The sequence below is a fragment of the Salvelinus fontinalis genome, chromosome 4, assembly GCF_029448725.1.
Source record: "Salvelinus fontinalis isolate EN_2023a chromosome 4, ASM2944872v1, whole genome shotgun sequence".
NCBI lineage: Eukaryota > Metazoa > Chordata > Actinopteri > Salmoniformes > Salmonidae > Salvelinus > Salvelinus fontinalis.
The window spans coordinates 49,049,348-49,065,195 of record NC_074668.1 but is presented as its reverse complement, the minus strand read 5'-3'; the positions used below and the strand labels follow the sequence as shown (position 1 = coordinate 49,065,195).

Genomic DNA, 15,848 nt, shown 5'->3' with positions numbered 1-15,848 from the left:
TGACGTAGCTTCGCTTGGCGCAAACTGTATTGAAAAGTAAGGATAAATTAAAAAATGTAATTCCGCAATTGTATTAAGAATTAAATTGTCTATCAATCCCTGTCCACCCTATATTTTTTAGTCACGTTTATGAGTATTTATGTATAAGAGTAGATCACTGTCTAAGTGGCGCAACGACATTTTCTGACCAGCTTGTCTACATTTCACATTGTCTAACCATGATTTTGGTGGCTAAATATAAACATTTGCGATCAAACTCTATATGGATTGTGTAATATGATGTTACAGGAGTGTCATCGGAAGAATTCTGAGAAGGTTAGTGAAAAAATTAATATCTTTTGGCGATGTTGACTTTTATCGCTCACTTTGGCTAGAATCAATGCTGGGCTGCTATGTGCTATGTGCTATGCTAATATAACGATTTATTGTGTTTTCGCTGTAAGACACTTAGAAAATCTGAAATATTGTCTGTATTCACAGGATCTGTGTCTTTCGATTCGTGTATGCTGTGTATTTTTACGAAATGTTTGATGATTAGTAAGTAGGTAAACACGTTGCTCTAAGTAGTTTTTCTATTCCATTTGTGACGGTGGGTGCAATTGTAACCTATGCCATCTACCTGAAATATGCACTTTTTTCTAACAAAACCTATCCCATACCATAAATATGTTATCAGACTGTCATCTGATGAGTTTTTTTCTTGGTTAGGGGCTATAAATATCTTAGTTTAGCCGAATTGGTGATGGCTACTGGTGTTGGTGGACAAATAAAAGATGGTGGATTATGCTAATGTGTTTTTAGGTAATAGATGTACATCTTTACATATTGTGTCTTCCCTGTAAAACATTTTAAAAATCGGACAAGTTGACTGGATTCACAAGATCTGTGTCTTTCATTAGCTGTATTGGACTTTAATGTGTGAAAGTTAAATATTTAAAAAAAATATTTTTTTTGAATTTCGCGGCACTGGTTTTTCAGTGGGGGGGGGGGGGGTGTGCCGCTAGCGCCACGCTGATCCTAGACAGGTTAACTAAGCTTAGATGAGATTAGATTAGCATTAGAGCCTGTTCAGTTTGGCCTGTCCCTGGCCATGTCTCGACGCATTTTCCTCTTACAGAACCCATTCTTTACAGGCTGGTCTCCTAGGTAATGCTTATCGGTAGGCTGTTGAGGTTTTTAGGAGGAGAAATTATGGGGTGTCAAGCCATTGTATGTGTGTGTGTGCGAGAGAAAGTAATGAGACGTTGTTTCAATAAGATGAGTGTGTGTGTGTGTGTGTGTGTTTCTGTGTTCCTGAGATAGGCAGCAATAAGACATCAAGGCCAATTTTTTTATAAAACAATGTGCGTCAGCACTGAGCAACTGACCTTGATGTCAGTGCAAGACTGGAGTGTTTGTCTTGCATTGTCTGTGAGTGTGTGTGTTTTGACCAATATCCTCTTCATAACAAAGCTGTTCGTTTCTAGAACTGCAAGACCAAAAATATTTTGTGTATTCCTGTGAAACCGCCCATATGACCCCCAATTAAGTCACTTCCTGCAATTAGACAGACAGACAGGCAGACACAGACAGGCAGACAGACAGACACATGCAGGAAGTTGGGCAGACAGACAGACATTTTATACCAATATTGTCACGCCCTGGCCTTAGTATTCTTTGTTTTCTTTATTATTTTAGTTAGGTCAGGGTGTGACATGGGGAATGTTTATGTTTTGTTGGTTTTGGGTGTTGTTTATGGTAAAGGGGTTGTGTATAGTATATGGGTTTGTGTGGAGTACATGTTTCTAGTGTTGTCTATGTGTGTTTAGTTGTCTAGGAGAGTCTATGGTTACCTGAATGAGTTCCCAATTAGAGACAGCTGATTTCGGTTGTCTCTGATTGGGAGCCTTATTTAGGGTAGCCATAGGCTCTCATTGGTTGTGGGTAATTGTCTATGTAAGAACGTTTGTAGCCTGTATGTTTGTGCACAACGTTTGTAGCTTCACGGTCGTTTTGTTGTTTTCTTGTTTTTGTATAGTGTTTTGTGTCGTGTTCATCTTCGTACTGTAATAAAGAAGATGGCTTATTTTCCAACTGCTGCATTTTGGTCCGTCAATCCGCCACACGATCGTGACAAATATCCTCTTCAGAATTCATAACAGGGGGGCACTAGAGAGTGTGCTATGGAATAGACGTGTTTTGTTGAGCTCTGCTCAATTTTGAAACAAATTGATATTTATCTTTTATTTAACTAGGCAAGTCAGTTAAGAACAAATTCTTATTTACAATGATGGCCTACCCCGGCCAAACCCTAACACGGACGACGTTGGGGCAATTGTGCGCCGCCCTATGGGACTCCCAATCACAGCCGGTTGTGATACAGCCTGGAATCAAACCAGGGTCTGTAGTGTGTCTGTCGGTCTGCCTGTCTGTGTCTGCCTGTCTGCCTGTCTGTGTCTGCCTTTCAGTCTGTCTAATTACAGGAAGTGACTTAATTGGGGGTGTCATGACGTTGCTCTCTTTGGACACCGCAAGCACCATCCCCCTACCTCGGCACCATCTCTCTCTCTGTCTCCTACAACCAGGCTGCTGTGGTCAGAGAGGTCATAAATTCCTAGGGAAGATCCTGCCTCACGGCCAGACAGTATAGAGAGAGAGTGAGTTCATAGAGAGAACAAAGGAATTTCTTCCACCTCACAGAACTGGAGAACCGAATTACATTTATGTTCTGGAGAAGGTATAAAAGATCGGTGAAGAATCCAGCTACGAACTGGTCCGTTTGGTACAATTCTGTGAAACTCATGTGAGACAATACGGCCACATTACCATAACGCTGTTTATACAATAGCCTCAGATATGAGGCTTACATCTAATTGTTGTATAAGATGAATGAGGGAGGATGATACTGTTTGTGAAATTGTGTAATGTGATTTTGGAATGTTTAATGAAGGAAACTCCAATTCCCTTTGGAGTTTAACTAAATCAGAGGACCGCCCATGAGCACAGTTATGGTCTGGCGTCCTGGACAGGCCCTTTTCTGCTCTTCCGAATAAAACCCCCACCCGGGTTTTCTATCACCAGACCCGCTTACCTCGATAACGAGAGGGCCAAGGTTTAAGAGGAGACCGAGCTCACCTCAATTACGAGATGGCTAAAGGTTGCAGACCAGCTTACCTCGATAACGAGACGGCCAAGGTTTGAGACCAGACTGCTGAACTTTTAACCATCCCACGTGGTTAAACTCTTAGACTATCGATTCCAACAGAATAACAACAAGTCTTTGATATTAATTACTAGTTTGCAGCTAGGAATTCGGTATCATTGAACGCGAAGACCGACAACCGCCGAAACATCTATTCTATAACAAAATGAATGTCACTCTGAACTATCCATTCTAACCACGACAGAGAGAGAGCGGACAAACTCTCCAACAGAAACAAACTTTTCAACAGAGATCCCGACGACACACTGACCGTAAATATATATATATTGATTGCAATTGTTCCCGAATGAGTGAGCGTTCATGTGCAAAGGATTAGCATTTCAATTGTTATAATTATCACTCTGTCTAACAAGCCGCCATGCCGGTTTAGCCCACTAGACCACATCCGCTATCATTTCTTTGTTAACATATCTATTTTGTTTGTGTGATGCATTTCTGTGAATTACTTAGTTAGTAAATACATTATTTTAAGACAATTGATGTATGGATGACTCATAGTGAAGACTGGGTTCGTGCAGATAACCAACAATTTACGGCGTTTGGAATGAGACTAACGTGAGGTAAATAATAATTCATTAATCAAAAGACTAAGTGATCAGATATTAAAACATCTGAAAGTTATATTAGGAAAATTATAACTTTGTAATCTGAATATTTTCCTTGGTGCCCCGACTTCCTAGTTAATTACAGTTACATGATTAAGTAGTTTAATCACGTAATAATAATTACAGAGAATTTTTGATAAAGATAAGTCTTCAGTTTTAATGATGCCAAAGACACGACAGGGGTCATAGGGGCCGTTTCGCAGGGCTAAAACGGTTGAATATTACCAAATTGTACAAATGTGTGACCGGGGGACCCGGCATATGAAATTTGAAGTCAATCTACACAAACTATTTTTTGTCTTGCAGTTCGAGAAACTAAGAGCTTTGTTATGAAGAGGACTCACTAAGATGCAGTGCCTTAGACCGCTGCGCCACTCGGGTTCCCGAGTGGAAACCGATTAGGTATTTTCTTAACATACCCACTGTATACATTGACATCCCCATTTGCCTGAATCATGCTTTCCACCCTGCATTGGATGATTTGGTGTTTTCACAGTAGAGGGAGATGGGGCTCACAACAATCAATAACTTGTCCATTGATGTTCATTTAGCTTCATTTCAACAGTTACAGGGTAAGTTTAACATCCCAGCAACACAGTTTCTTAAGGACACCTTCCCACAGTATGGCATTAAGCCAAATAATCCTACATTAGATAGCCTTATCCTTGTCAAACCACATTCAAAAGGGTTGGTCTCTAGACTATGATAGACTATGACCACATAGAGGTATCCGCTTACAATACTAAAACGCCTTGGGAGCAGGAACTTGGTTCATAAATCTCAGATGAGGACTGGGTAGGAGCTCTCAGGAATATTAACCACAGTTCAGTGAAAGCCAGACACATCCTTATTCAGTTTAAGGTGATTCACAGGTGACACTACTCAAAAGTGAAACTGCATAAAATATTCCCAGACACCTCACCACTGTGTGAGACGTGCAAGCAGGAGGAGGCGACTTTGACCCACTTATTTTGGACATATCCTAAGTTACATGTTTACTGGGCTCTCATTTTTTATTACTTATCTAAAGCCTTTGTTAGAGTTATAGCCCCAGACCCATTGATCACTCTGTTTGGTACTGTTGACGGGAATAACCAGGAAGGGAAGGCTGGCTCTCTTTGTACTCTATTAGCCAAAATGCTCATATTGCAATTTTGGAAATTGGAGACTGTAACTACTTTTGAATTGTGGTTACGGGATTTAGGGAATGTAATGCACATGGAAAAGTTTCTATACAATACCTCCAATAGAAGTCCAATGTTTTACAAAATATGGCAGCCGATACTGAATAAATGTTCTATTCCCCCTTCACTGTAATTCACTCAGTATTTATTTTTGGTTTAACTACACTGCTTGTAATGACTATATGCTGTCTTCTTATAGTATGTTCCACCTAATAGGATTTTTTTATTTTTATAATTCTATGTGTGAGTTAAGTTTTGTTTTGTCCTCTAAAGTTGCCATCCCATTCAACAATACAATGAATGTCAATGTTTGTGTCTCTGTCTTTTTTCTATTGGAAAATAATAAACATATTACAAAAAATTTAAATAAATATTCATAACAAGGCTCTCTTTAGTTTCTAGAACCGCAAGAGGTCAAAAATGCTTTTGGGTCGACTGATTTAAAATGTAATATGCCGGGTTCCCCAGTCACAAATATATAACATTTGGGAAGATTCACATTTCTTAACCCTTTGAACCGCCCTATGACCCGAAATGAATCGCAGGAAGCTGAAATTCAGTGGACGGCATCATGGGTACACTTTAACGATGCCCTGAGTTTCAAATCCTTACGCTAAGAATTGACTGTTCTGCAGAGGATGGAAGATAGTGTTTTTGTGTAACTGCAGGGAGAGAACGAAGGACCATGTTGAGGATGAATTAACACACTTCCTGTTTCCAAAGGAAACTGAACCTCAACACAGGGCATCCCTATAAGGTCATGATTCGTTGTTTGCAAGGACGGTTAGCTAGCTCAATAGCAGTCAACGGGAGCGTCATACGTAGTTATGTGAGGGCTGTAGGTATTGCTTTTCTATGGAAAAAAGCCTGGTTCTCTGTAGGAATAGTTAATTTCACATGGTCAGATGTAGGCTTGCATTAATCGGGAGGGTCTGTTGAACGCTCCCATGCATGAATTTTGCTAATGTCACTCAAAAGCACACTAACTCTAGGTCAGCCTACCGTTCTGCCATGTGGTGGGGGGAGGGGCAAATTCATGAATTGTCTAGAGTTGAGGCCTTAACCCTAAGTTCATGTCCACTCCCAGCTCAATGTTAAACCTCATCACCACATCTTAGCTCAACCCTTCTGCTAATGTCACTCAAAAGCCCATTAACTCTAGGTTAGGCTTCAAGTGAGGTCTGCCTTAACCCTAACCTTAATCCAATTGATTATGTCCTAGGGTTGAGGCCTTAGCCTGGCGGCAGGTGGCCTAGCAGTTAAGAGCGTTGGGCAAGTAACAGAAAGATCACTAGTTTGAATGCTCGAGCCGACTAGGTGAAACAACTGTTGATGTGCCCTGAGCAGGGCACTTAACACTTCTTATGGCTGCAAGGCAAAGTGTTGAGTAGCCAGTGAAATCGTGCCAATTTCAAACGGCCTCCTACTCAAATCTTGCTCGTACAATATGGATATTATTATTCTTTTTGGATAGAAAACACTCTCTAGTTTCTAAAACAGTTGGAATTATTTCTCTGAGTGAAACAGAAGTCCTTCTGCAGCACTTTTCCTGACCAGGAAGTGAAATGTCAGAAATCGATGCTCTTTTCAACTTGATGCCTATACATGGTCTTGACACTTAGGAGTCTACTTACACTCCATACGCCTTCCTATTGGTGTAAAGAGGATGTGAGAGAAGACATTTTGTGCTCATCTTGGTCTGTGGTGGAAAAAAAACTATTTCTTTGACGTGACCGTCCACTTCCGGTACTCTGAAGGAAGTGGGATTGACTTCTGTTTTGCTGCCGTAACGGACGACTAACATCTCCGGCTCAAATTTTTTTTGATACATGTGACCATATCGTCGTAATGTATGTTTTTTCAATATAGTTTAATCAGATTATTGAAATTTTTTCGGGAGTTTTGCCGTGTTCCTTCCTCTGACTGTGTTTACGTTGGATAAATTTGTGCCACTCGGCTAGTGCCAATGCTAAGTGAAGAGGGAAATTTGCCATTCTGAATCCAAACAACGACTCATCTGGACAGAGGACACCTTGTTCAACATTCTGATGAAAGATCAGCAAAAGTAAGACCCATTTTATGATGTTATTTCATATATCTGTCGTGCATGTGAACTGGCCGTAGGCGCCCAATTATTTCTGTCTATTGTGGCTACGCTAATATAGCGATACATTTTGTTTTCGCTGTAAAACATTTAATAAATCGGAAATATTGTTTGGAATCACAAGATGCCTGTCTTTCAATTGCTGCAGACTATGTATTTTTCAGAAATGTTTTATGATGAGTAATTAGCTATTTGACGTTGGTGTCTGTAAATATTATGGCTGCTTTCGGTGCAATTTCTGATTGTAGCTGAAATGTAAACTATGGTTTATACATGAAATATGCAAATTTTTCGAACAAAACATATGCTATACAATAAATATGTTATCAGACTGTCATCTGATGAATTTGTTTCTTGGTTAGTGGCTATTTATATCTTTATTTGGTCGAATTTGTGATAGCACCTGATGGAGTAAGAAACTGATGGAGTTAGAAAAGTGGTGTCTTTTGCTAACGTGGTTAGCTAATAGATTTACATATTTTGTCTTCCCTGTAAAACATTTTAAAAATCGGACATGTTGGCTTGATTCATAAGAAGTGTATCTTTCATCTGGTGTCTTGGACTTGTTAATGTGTGAAAGTTAAATATTTAAAAAATATATCTTTTGAATTTCGCGCCCTGCACTTTGAGCTGGATGTTGTCATAAGTGTACCGGTGTCGGGCTGCCCCCCTAACAGGTTAACCCTAAAGTCTCCTGTAAAACGCTCTGGATAAGAGTGTCTGCTAAATGACATAACCCTAACGCTATGTTCACTCCCACCTCAACCCTAACTCTATCTTCATGTTCACATCTCGGCTCAACCCTAACTTCTTGTCTACATCCCGGCTCAACCCTAACTCCAAGAGCTGAGCCAAGATGTGGAAGGGTTCTGGCTAAGTTTAGGGGTGAGCCAGCATGTGGGCATGGATTAGGGTTGAGTTTCGAGTTTGTCTGTATGTCTGCATCAGATGACCTGGCCTCAACCCAACCTCAACCCAATTGAGATGGTTTGGGATGAGTTGGAACACAGAGTGAAGGAAAAGCAGCCCAAAAGTGCTCAGCATATGTGGGAACTCCTTCAAGACAGTTGGAAAAGCATTCCAGGTGAAGCTGGTTGAGAGAATGCCAAGAGTGTGCAAAGCTGTCATCAAGGCAAAGGGTGGCTACTTTGAAAAACCAGCTTCATGAGGAATGCTTTTCCAATAGTCTTCAAGGAGTTCCCACATACGCTGAGCACTTGTTGGCTGCTTTTCCTTCACTCTGTGGTCCAACTTATCCAAAACCATTTAAATTGGGTTGAGGTTGGGTGATTGTGGAGGCCAGGTCATCTGATGCAGTACTCCATCACTCTCCTTCTTGCTCAAATAGCCCTTACACAGCCTGGAGGTGTGTTTTGGGTCAGCTTTTGACATTATCAATCAAAGTATGCTGCTGGAAAAATGTATGTGTTATGACTTTACACCCCCTGCTATAACGTGGATAAAGACCTACTTGTCTAACAGAACACAGAGGGTGTTTTTTAATGGAAGCCTCTAGCAGGTAGAAGTAGGAATTCCCGGGGTAGCTGTTTAGGCCCCTTGCTTTTTTCAATCTTTACTAATGACATGCCACTGGCTTTGAGTAAGGCCAGTGTGTCTATGTATGCAGATCACTCAACACTATACACGTCAGCTACTACAGCGACTGAAATGACTGCAACACTTAACAAAGAGCTGCAGTTAGTTTCGGAAAGGAATAAGTTAGTCCTAAACATTTCCAAACTGTAAAGCACTGTATTTGGGACAAATTATTCACTAAACCCTAAATCTCAACTAAATCTTGTATCTTGTAAACTGTCATGGTCAAAATATATTGATACAACAGTAGCTAAGATGGGGAGAAGTCTGTCCATAATAAAGCACTGCTCTGCCGTCTTAACAACACTATCAACAAGGCAGGTCCTACAGGCCCTGATTTTCTTGCACCTAGACTACTGTTCAGTAGTGTGGTCAGGTGCCATAAAGAGGGACTTAGGAAAATTGCAGTTGGCTCAGAACAGGGCAGCACGGCTGGCCCTTAAAAGTACATGGAGAGCTAACATTAATGATATGCATGTCAATCTCTCATGGCTCAAAGTGAAAGAGAGATTGGCTTCATCATTATTTGTTTTTGTAAGAGGTGTATCGAGTTGTCTGTTTAAAATACTAACACACAGATCAGACACCCATGCATACCCCACGAGACATGCCACCAGAGGTCTCTTCACAGTCCCCAAGTCCAGAACAGACTATGGGAGGCGCACAGGACTACATAGAGCCATAACTACATGGAACTCTATTCTACATCAGGTAACTGATGTTCCACATTAGGTAACTGATGCAAGCAGTAGAATCAAATTTAAAAATCAGGTAAAAATACACCTTATCGAACAGCGGGGACTGTGAAACAACACAAACATAAGCACAGACACATGCATACACACACACATGATAACATACGCACTATACACACACGTACACATGGAGTTTGCATTGTATATGTGGTAGTGGAGTATGGGCCTGAGGGCACACACTTAGTGTGTTGTGAATTCTGTAATGAATGTATTGTAATGTTTGTAAAATTGTATAACTGCCTTAATTTTGCCGGACCCCAGGAAGAGTATAATGGGGATCTAAATGCAAATACAAACATATGAATCACTACAAAACATTCTATTCTAATACACTATATTAGGCACAGCCTTTGGAACTTTGGTTGTCCTAGATATGGCTGCTATATTGTGATCCTATGGATTTGGATACTGCTTTAAAGCAAATGTATGCAGCTGTCACGCCCGGGCCTTAGTTATCTTTGTTTTCTTTATTATTTTAGTTAGGTCAGGGTGTAACATGGGGGATGTGTGTGTTTGCATTGTCTAGGGGTTTTGTATGTTTATGGGGCAGTGTCTAGTCTAGGTGTATGTATGTATGTTGCCTAGATTGGTTCTCAATTAGAGACAGCTGTCTATCGTTGTCTCTGATTGGGAACCATATTTAGGCAGCCATATTCATTGGGTAGTTCGTGGGTTATTGTCTATGTCTATGTGTAGTGTTTGTGTCAGCACTAGTTGTTCATAGCGTCACGTTCGTTCGTTTGTTGTTTTGTAGTTTTGTTTAAGTGTTCTTTATTACGTCGCTTAAATAAATAGAAAATGTATTCACTTCACGCTGGGCCTTGGTCCTCCTCTCTTCCACCATACGACGATCGTGACAGCAGCATTAGTAAAGGTGAGATCAATACATGTTGATGATTTCATTCCTGTGCTGTTTGTAAATACCCTGGTAGGTTGACTGAAAGGAATTAAACATTTTTACTTTTAACTAGGCACACCGATAAATTGAACTGCATTCCAGGTGACTACCTCATGAAGTTAGTTGAGAGAATGACAAGAGTGTGCAAAGCTGTTATCAAGGCAAAGGGTAGCTAATTTGAAGAATCTCAAATATAGAATATATTTTGATTTGTTTAACACTTTTTTGGTTACTACATATTTAATATGTGTTCTTTCATAGTTGTGTACATCTTCACAATTATTCTACAATGCAGAAAATAGTAAAAAATAAAATAAAAACACTTTCATGAGTAGGTGTGTCCAAATTTGTATTTTGACAATGAGTCTCCATTGGTCCGCTAGTTTTGGAGTGACGGTTCGTCTTAACCCAATCAATGAACATGATAGATAGAGTAAATAAAAAAAAGAATTAAAACAATATGGGGATGAGGTAGGTAGTTGGGTGGGCTATTTACAGATGGGCTATGTACAGTTGCAGCGATCAGAAAGCTGCTCAGATAGCTGATGCTTGAAGTTAGCGAGGGAGAAATAAGTCTCCAACCAGTGATTTTTGCAATTCGTTCCAGTCATTGGCAGCAGAGAACTGGAAGGAAAGGCGGCCAAAGTGGGTATTGGCTTTGGGGATGACCAGTGAGATATACCTGCTGGAGCGCGTGCTACGGGTGGATGTTGTTATGGTGACCAGTGAGCTGAGAAAAGGCGGAGCTTTACCTAGCAAAGACTTGTAGATGACCTGGAGCCACTGGGTCTGGCGACGAATATGAAGCGAGGACCAGCCAACGAGAGCATACAGGTCGCAGTGGTGGGTGGTATATGTGGCTTTGGTGCCAAAACGGATGGCACTGTGATAGACTGCATCCAGTTTGCTGAGTAGAGTGTTGGAGGCTAATTTGTAAATGACATCACCGAAGTCGAGGATCGGTAGGATAGTCAGTTTTACGAAGGTATGTTTGGCAGCGTGAGTGAAGGAGGCTTTGTTGCGAAATAGGAAGCCGATTCTACATTTAATTTTGGATTGGAGATGCTTAATATGAGTGGAAGGAGAGTTTACAGTCTAGCCAGACACCTATTTATTTGTAGTTGTCCACATATTCTAAGTCAAAACCGTCCAGAGTAGTGATGCTGGTCGGGCGGGCGGGTACGGGCAGCGATCGGTTGAAGAGCATGCATTTAGTTTTACTAGCATTTAAGAGCAGTTGGAGGCCACGGAAGGAGTGTTGTATGGCATTGAAGCTCGTTTGGAGGTTTGTTAATTAACACAGTGTCCAAAGAAGGGCCAAATGTATACAAAATGGTGTCGTCTGCGTAGAGCTGGATCAAGGAATCACCCGCAGAAAGAGCGACATCATTGATATATACAGAGAAAAGAGTCTGCCCGAGAATTGAACCCCGTCGTACCCCATAGAGACTGCAAGAGGTCCAAACAACAGGCCCTCCGATTTGACACACTGAACTCTATCTGAGAAGTAGAAGAAGTAGAAGTACTTAAGTAGGCAATAGAAAAAAAGCCTGTCTATCATGTTCATTGATTGGGTTAAGTGTCACGTTCCTGACCTGTTTTCTGTTGTTTTTTATGTGTGTGATGGTCAGGGCGTGAGTTTTGGGTGGGCAGTCTATGTTTTCCGTTTCTATGTTGGTTTTGGGTTGCCTGGTATGGCTCTTGATTAGAGGCAGGTGTTTTGCGTTTTCCTCTAATTGAGAGTCATATTAAGGTAGGTTGTTCTCACTGTTTGTTTGTGGGTGATTGTCGCTGTGTCTGTGTATTTTGCACCACACGGTACTGTCTCGTCTCGTTCGTTCGGTCGTTCCTGTCTGTTCATGTGTTTCCTCGTTTCATGTAAGTTCATAGTTTAGGTCTGTCTAGTTCGTTTTGTTATTTTGTTTATCATTCAAGTGTATTTCGTTTCGTGTTTTTCCGTCTTGTCAAATAAACATTATGTATTCATCACCCGCTGCGCCTTGGTCTACTCACTCACCGAAAGAGAGCCGTTACATTAAGACGAATCGTCTCTCCAAAACTAGTGGACCAATGGAGACTCATTGTCTCCTCCTCCCTCTAAACCCCGCTCTTCACGGAAAAATTATGCCAAAACTCGCAATCGAAAAGACGGGCAGCGAAAGCAAAGAAACATCGAAAGAAAAGATACGAGTAGCGTAACCAAAAGGTAGTACATGCAGGCAAGAGTGTAGGCTAAATGTATTCAATAGGATTTGTGTCTGGGAAAGTTTAACCGAAAACGACCATTCTTAATTATTTATTTTTTATCAATTTCTCATTGAGTTTTGCTCTCGCCTTAAAATTATTTGCTTACAAGTTTTGGGGTTTTGCTTTTGATATCTTATTTTTGTTTAAAATTCCAATCATTTTACTTTCAATTGTTTGGTTTTAGATTTCAACATCATTTATTTCACCCATCCTCGAAAATATGTGTACATTCTAAACTTTATCATGTTCACAATGTATTTTATTTTGAATTCAATACATATGGCGTGAAATTGGCCCTGCAACAATCATTACGCACACCTGCGTCTCATCTGTCACACCTGGACTTCATTACTCCCTTTATTTCTTACCCTTTATATAGCAGTCTTTTGTTGTCAGTCATCAGGTAGTATTGTTTATGTTCTATGTCAGACGCGTCTCTTGTTTTGTATCACTCCATGGTCGTTATTATTAAACTCACTAACTGCAACTGCTTCCTGACTCCCTGCGTCTACATTACAGAACGCTACCTCAACAAATGGAAGCAGCAGTTAACCAAGACATCTCCCAGATGGTCAGCGAACAGGGACACCTACTTCGTCAACACCATGACCAGCTGGCTCATTTGGGGATGGCTATGGATGAGGTCCTGCATGTTCTTAAACATGTCACCATTACTCAAGGGGTGTCATCTCCAAATAGCAGAGGATTATCTACCAGTCAACCCAGCGAGCCAGTACCCCAGCCCATCCAGTAATCCGTCCTGGTCAGCGATACCCGATTGTCCCTCCCGGACAAATATGACGGGACTCCATTGAAATGCCGTGGCTTCCTACTCCAGTGCTCCCTCTATTTCGCTCATCAGATGGGAGCCACCACCACCTAGAGGTCCACTGTTATTTCTCTGCTGACTGGACAGGCCTTGGACTGAGCCACGGCCGTCTTGGAGAGAGGAGAGGAAGAGCTGGGTTCAGGGGGGTCTTCGACCAGAGAGGGGGGTGAGTGCCTACTCCAGCAACGGCAGGATGTCCAGACCATGGTGGAGTACGCGCTCACCTTTCAGACAGTGGCAGCATCCAGCGGATGGAATGAGCTGGCGCTCCTCAGCCAATTCAGAAGAGGACTGTGCGAAGAGGTCCAGATGTAGTTGGCGTGCCGAGAAGACATATCCTTGGACGCCCTCATCGCGATGGCCACCTGTCTGGATAACCTTCTTCGGGAGCGCCATACCCCCATCGCCTCTCTCCCTCCTCCGTTGATCATTCTGAGTCAGAGCCTGAACCCATGGAGCTGGGGGCCACACGTTTCTCCGCGGCTGAGCGACGCCATCCTAGACAGCTGGGGCTCTGTCCTTATTATGAACAGGATGGGCAATCGGTGTCCAATTCGTTCTAAACGGGGGTCCACAGGATGTTTTGTTTCATGTTTTGTTTCTAGAGCTCTAGTGGACTCCGGTGCCGTGGGGAATTTTATCGACCAGGCCCTCGCTTCCTCCCTTAACATTACCTCATACCCACACTTCTCTCTTCTCCTTGTCTGGTTCAAGCACTGGATAGTCAACCACTGGGATCCAGGACAACCACACACATCACAGCACCACTCACCCTCACCGTGGAATCCAGATATCAAGAAAGCCGTCCCTTCTTCATCATCAGTGCAACCGTACACAATATCATCCTCCTATGGCTTCAATGTCATAACCCCACCATTTCATGGTCGAGGATGAAAATCACAGACTGGGCACCCGAATGCCGGAAGACCTGCTTACCTTTTCCCTGTGGTTCCACATTGCTTGAGAGTCCTGCAGTTGCCCTTCAGCCCAACATCCTGGAGGTATACCAAGATCTTTGGGAGGTTTTTTCCAAGACCCGTGCCACCTGTCTCCCTCCTCATCTCTCCTGGGACTGTGCCATCCACCTGCTTACAGGCTCTGCGCCTCTGCATCTATCTTCTGTCAGTGGCCGAAACCAAGGCTATGGAGGAGTATATCCAAGAGGCTCTCCAGCAGGGTTTCATTCGCACATCCACCTCCCCTGCGTCAGCAGGCTTCTTCTTCGTGGCCAAGAAGGACGGAGGACTGCACCCATGCATCAATTACAGAAATCTGAATTACATCACCACGAAGTACCGCTACCCTCTGCCCTTGATGCCGGTCACAATTGAACAGCTCTGCGGGGCCCGTTTTGTCACCAAGTTGGACCTGCGGAGTGCCTACAATTTGATCCACATCCGGGAGGGGGATGAATGGAAGATGGCCTTCAGGACGATGTCCGGTCACTACAACTACTTGGTGATGCCTTTTGGATTAGCCGGTGCTCCCTCAGTGTTCCAGGCATTCGTCAACGAGGTGTTCCGGGACATGCTTGGACGCCAGGTGGTCGTGTATGTCGACGACATCCTGGTCTACTCGCCTACGTTGGAGAAGCACATTTCCTACGTCCGAGTAGTCCTGGAATGCCTCCTGGCCAACCACCTGTACGTTAAGGCGGAGAAGTGCCAATTCCATCAGGAGGAGATCTCCTTTTTGGGTTACCATATTGGCCCGCAAGAAGTCATGATGAATGGGAGGAATATGGATGCTGTCAGGTCATGGCCAGTCCCAACCACCATAAAAGGGTTACAATGGTTTTGGGGATTTGACAACTTTTACCACCGATTCATGAAGAACTTTAGCTCGATCACCTCTCCTCTCACTTCAAGGGTGGTCCCCAGAAGTTGGGATGGAATTCTGCAGCTGATGAAGCCTTCCGCCTACTGAAGGCTCGTTTCACCTCCGCCCCGTTGCTTAAATATCCAGATCCTACGCTGCCCTTCGTGGTGGAGGTGGACACTTCAGAAGTAGGTGTGGGGGCTGTCCTGTCCCAACGTCAAGGTAATCCATGTGCATATTACTCAAAAAAGCTGTCTCCAGCAGAAAGGGAACTATGATGTTGGCGATCGGAAGCTCCTGGAGGTGAAGTTGGCATTAGAGGAGTAGAGACACTGTCTGGAGGGCGCCCAGGCCCCATTTCTCATCCTCACCGACCATCGGAACCTGGAGTACATACTGAACCCACGCCAAGCCAGGCGGGCCCTTTTCTTCACCAGATTCGATTTCACGCTGACATATCGCCCAGGTTAAAAAAACATCAAAGCCAATGCCCTGTCTATGATTCGGGAGAGGTTCCTGTCTTGAGTGCATCCATAATCCTACCCTCTTGAGTCGTAGCCCCCATGCTCTGGGACATTTGCCAGGCCCTGGAGAGGGAACCCACACCTGC

General features: G+C 42.8%; 1 protein-coding gene across 2 annotated transcripts in view; it reads right to left on the bottom strand.

Annotated features, from left to right (window-relative positions):
- The window catches only part of rasgrf2b (Ras protein-specific guanine nucleotide-releasing factor 2b), a 234,569-nt gene that overhangs the window by 136,235 nt on the left and 82,486 nt on the right, over nucleotides 1-15,848 (bottom strand). The window lies entirely within an intron of this gene.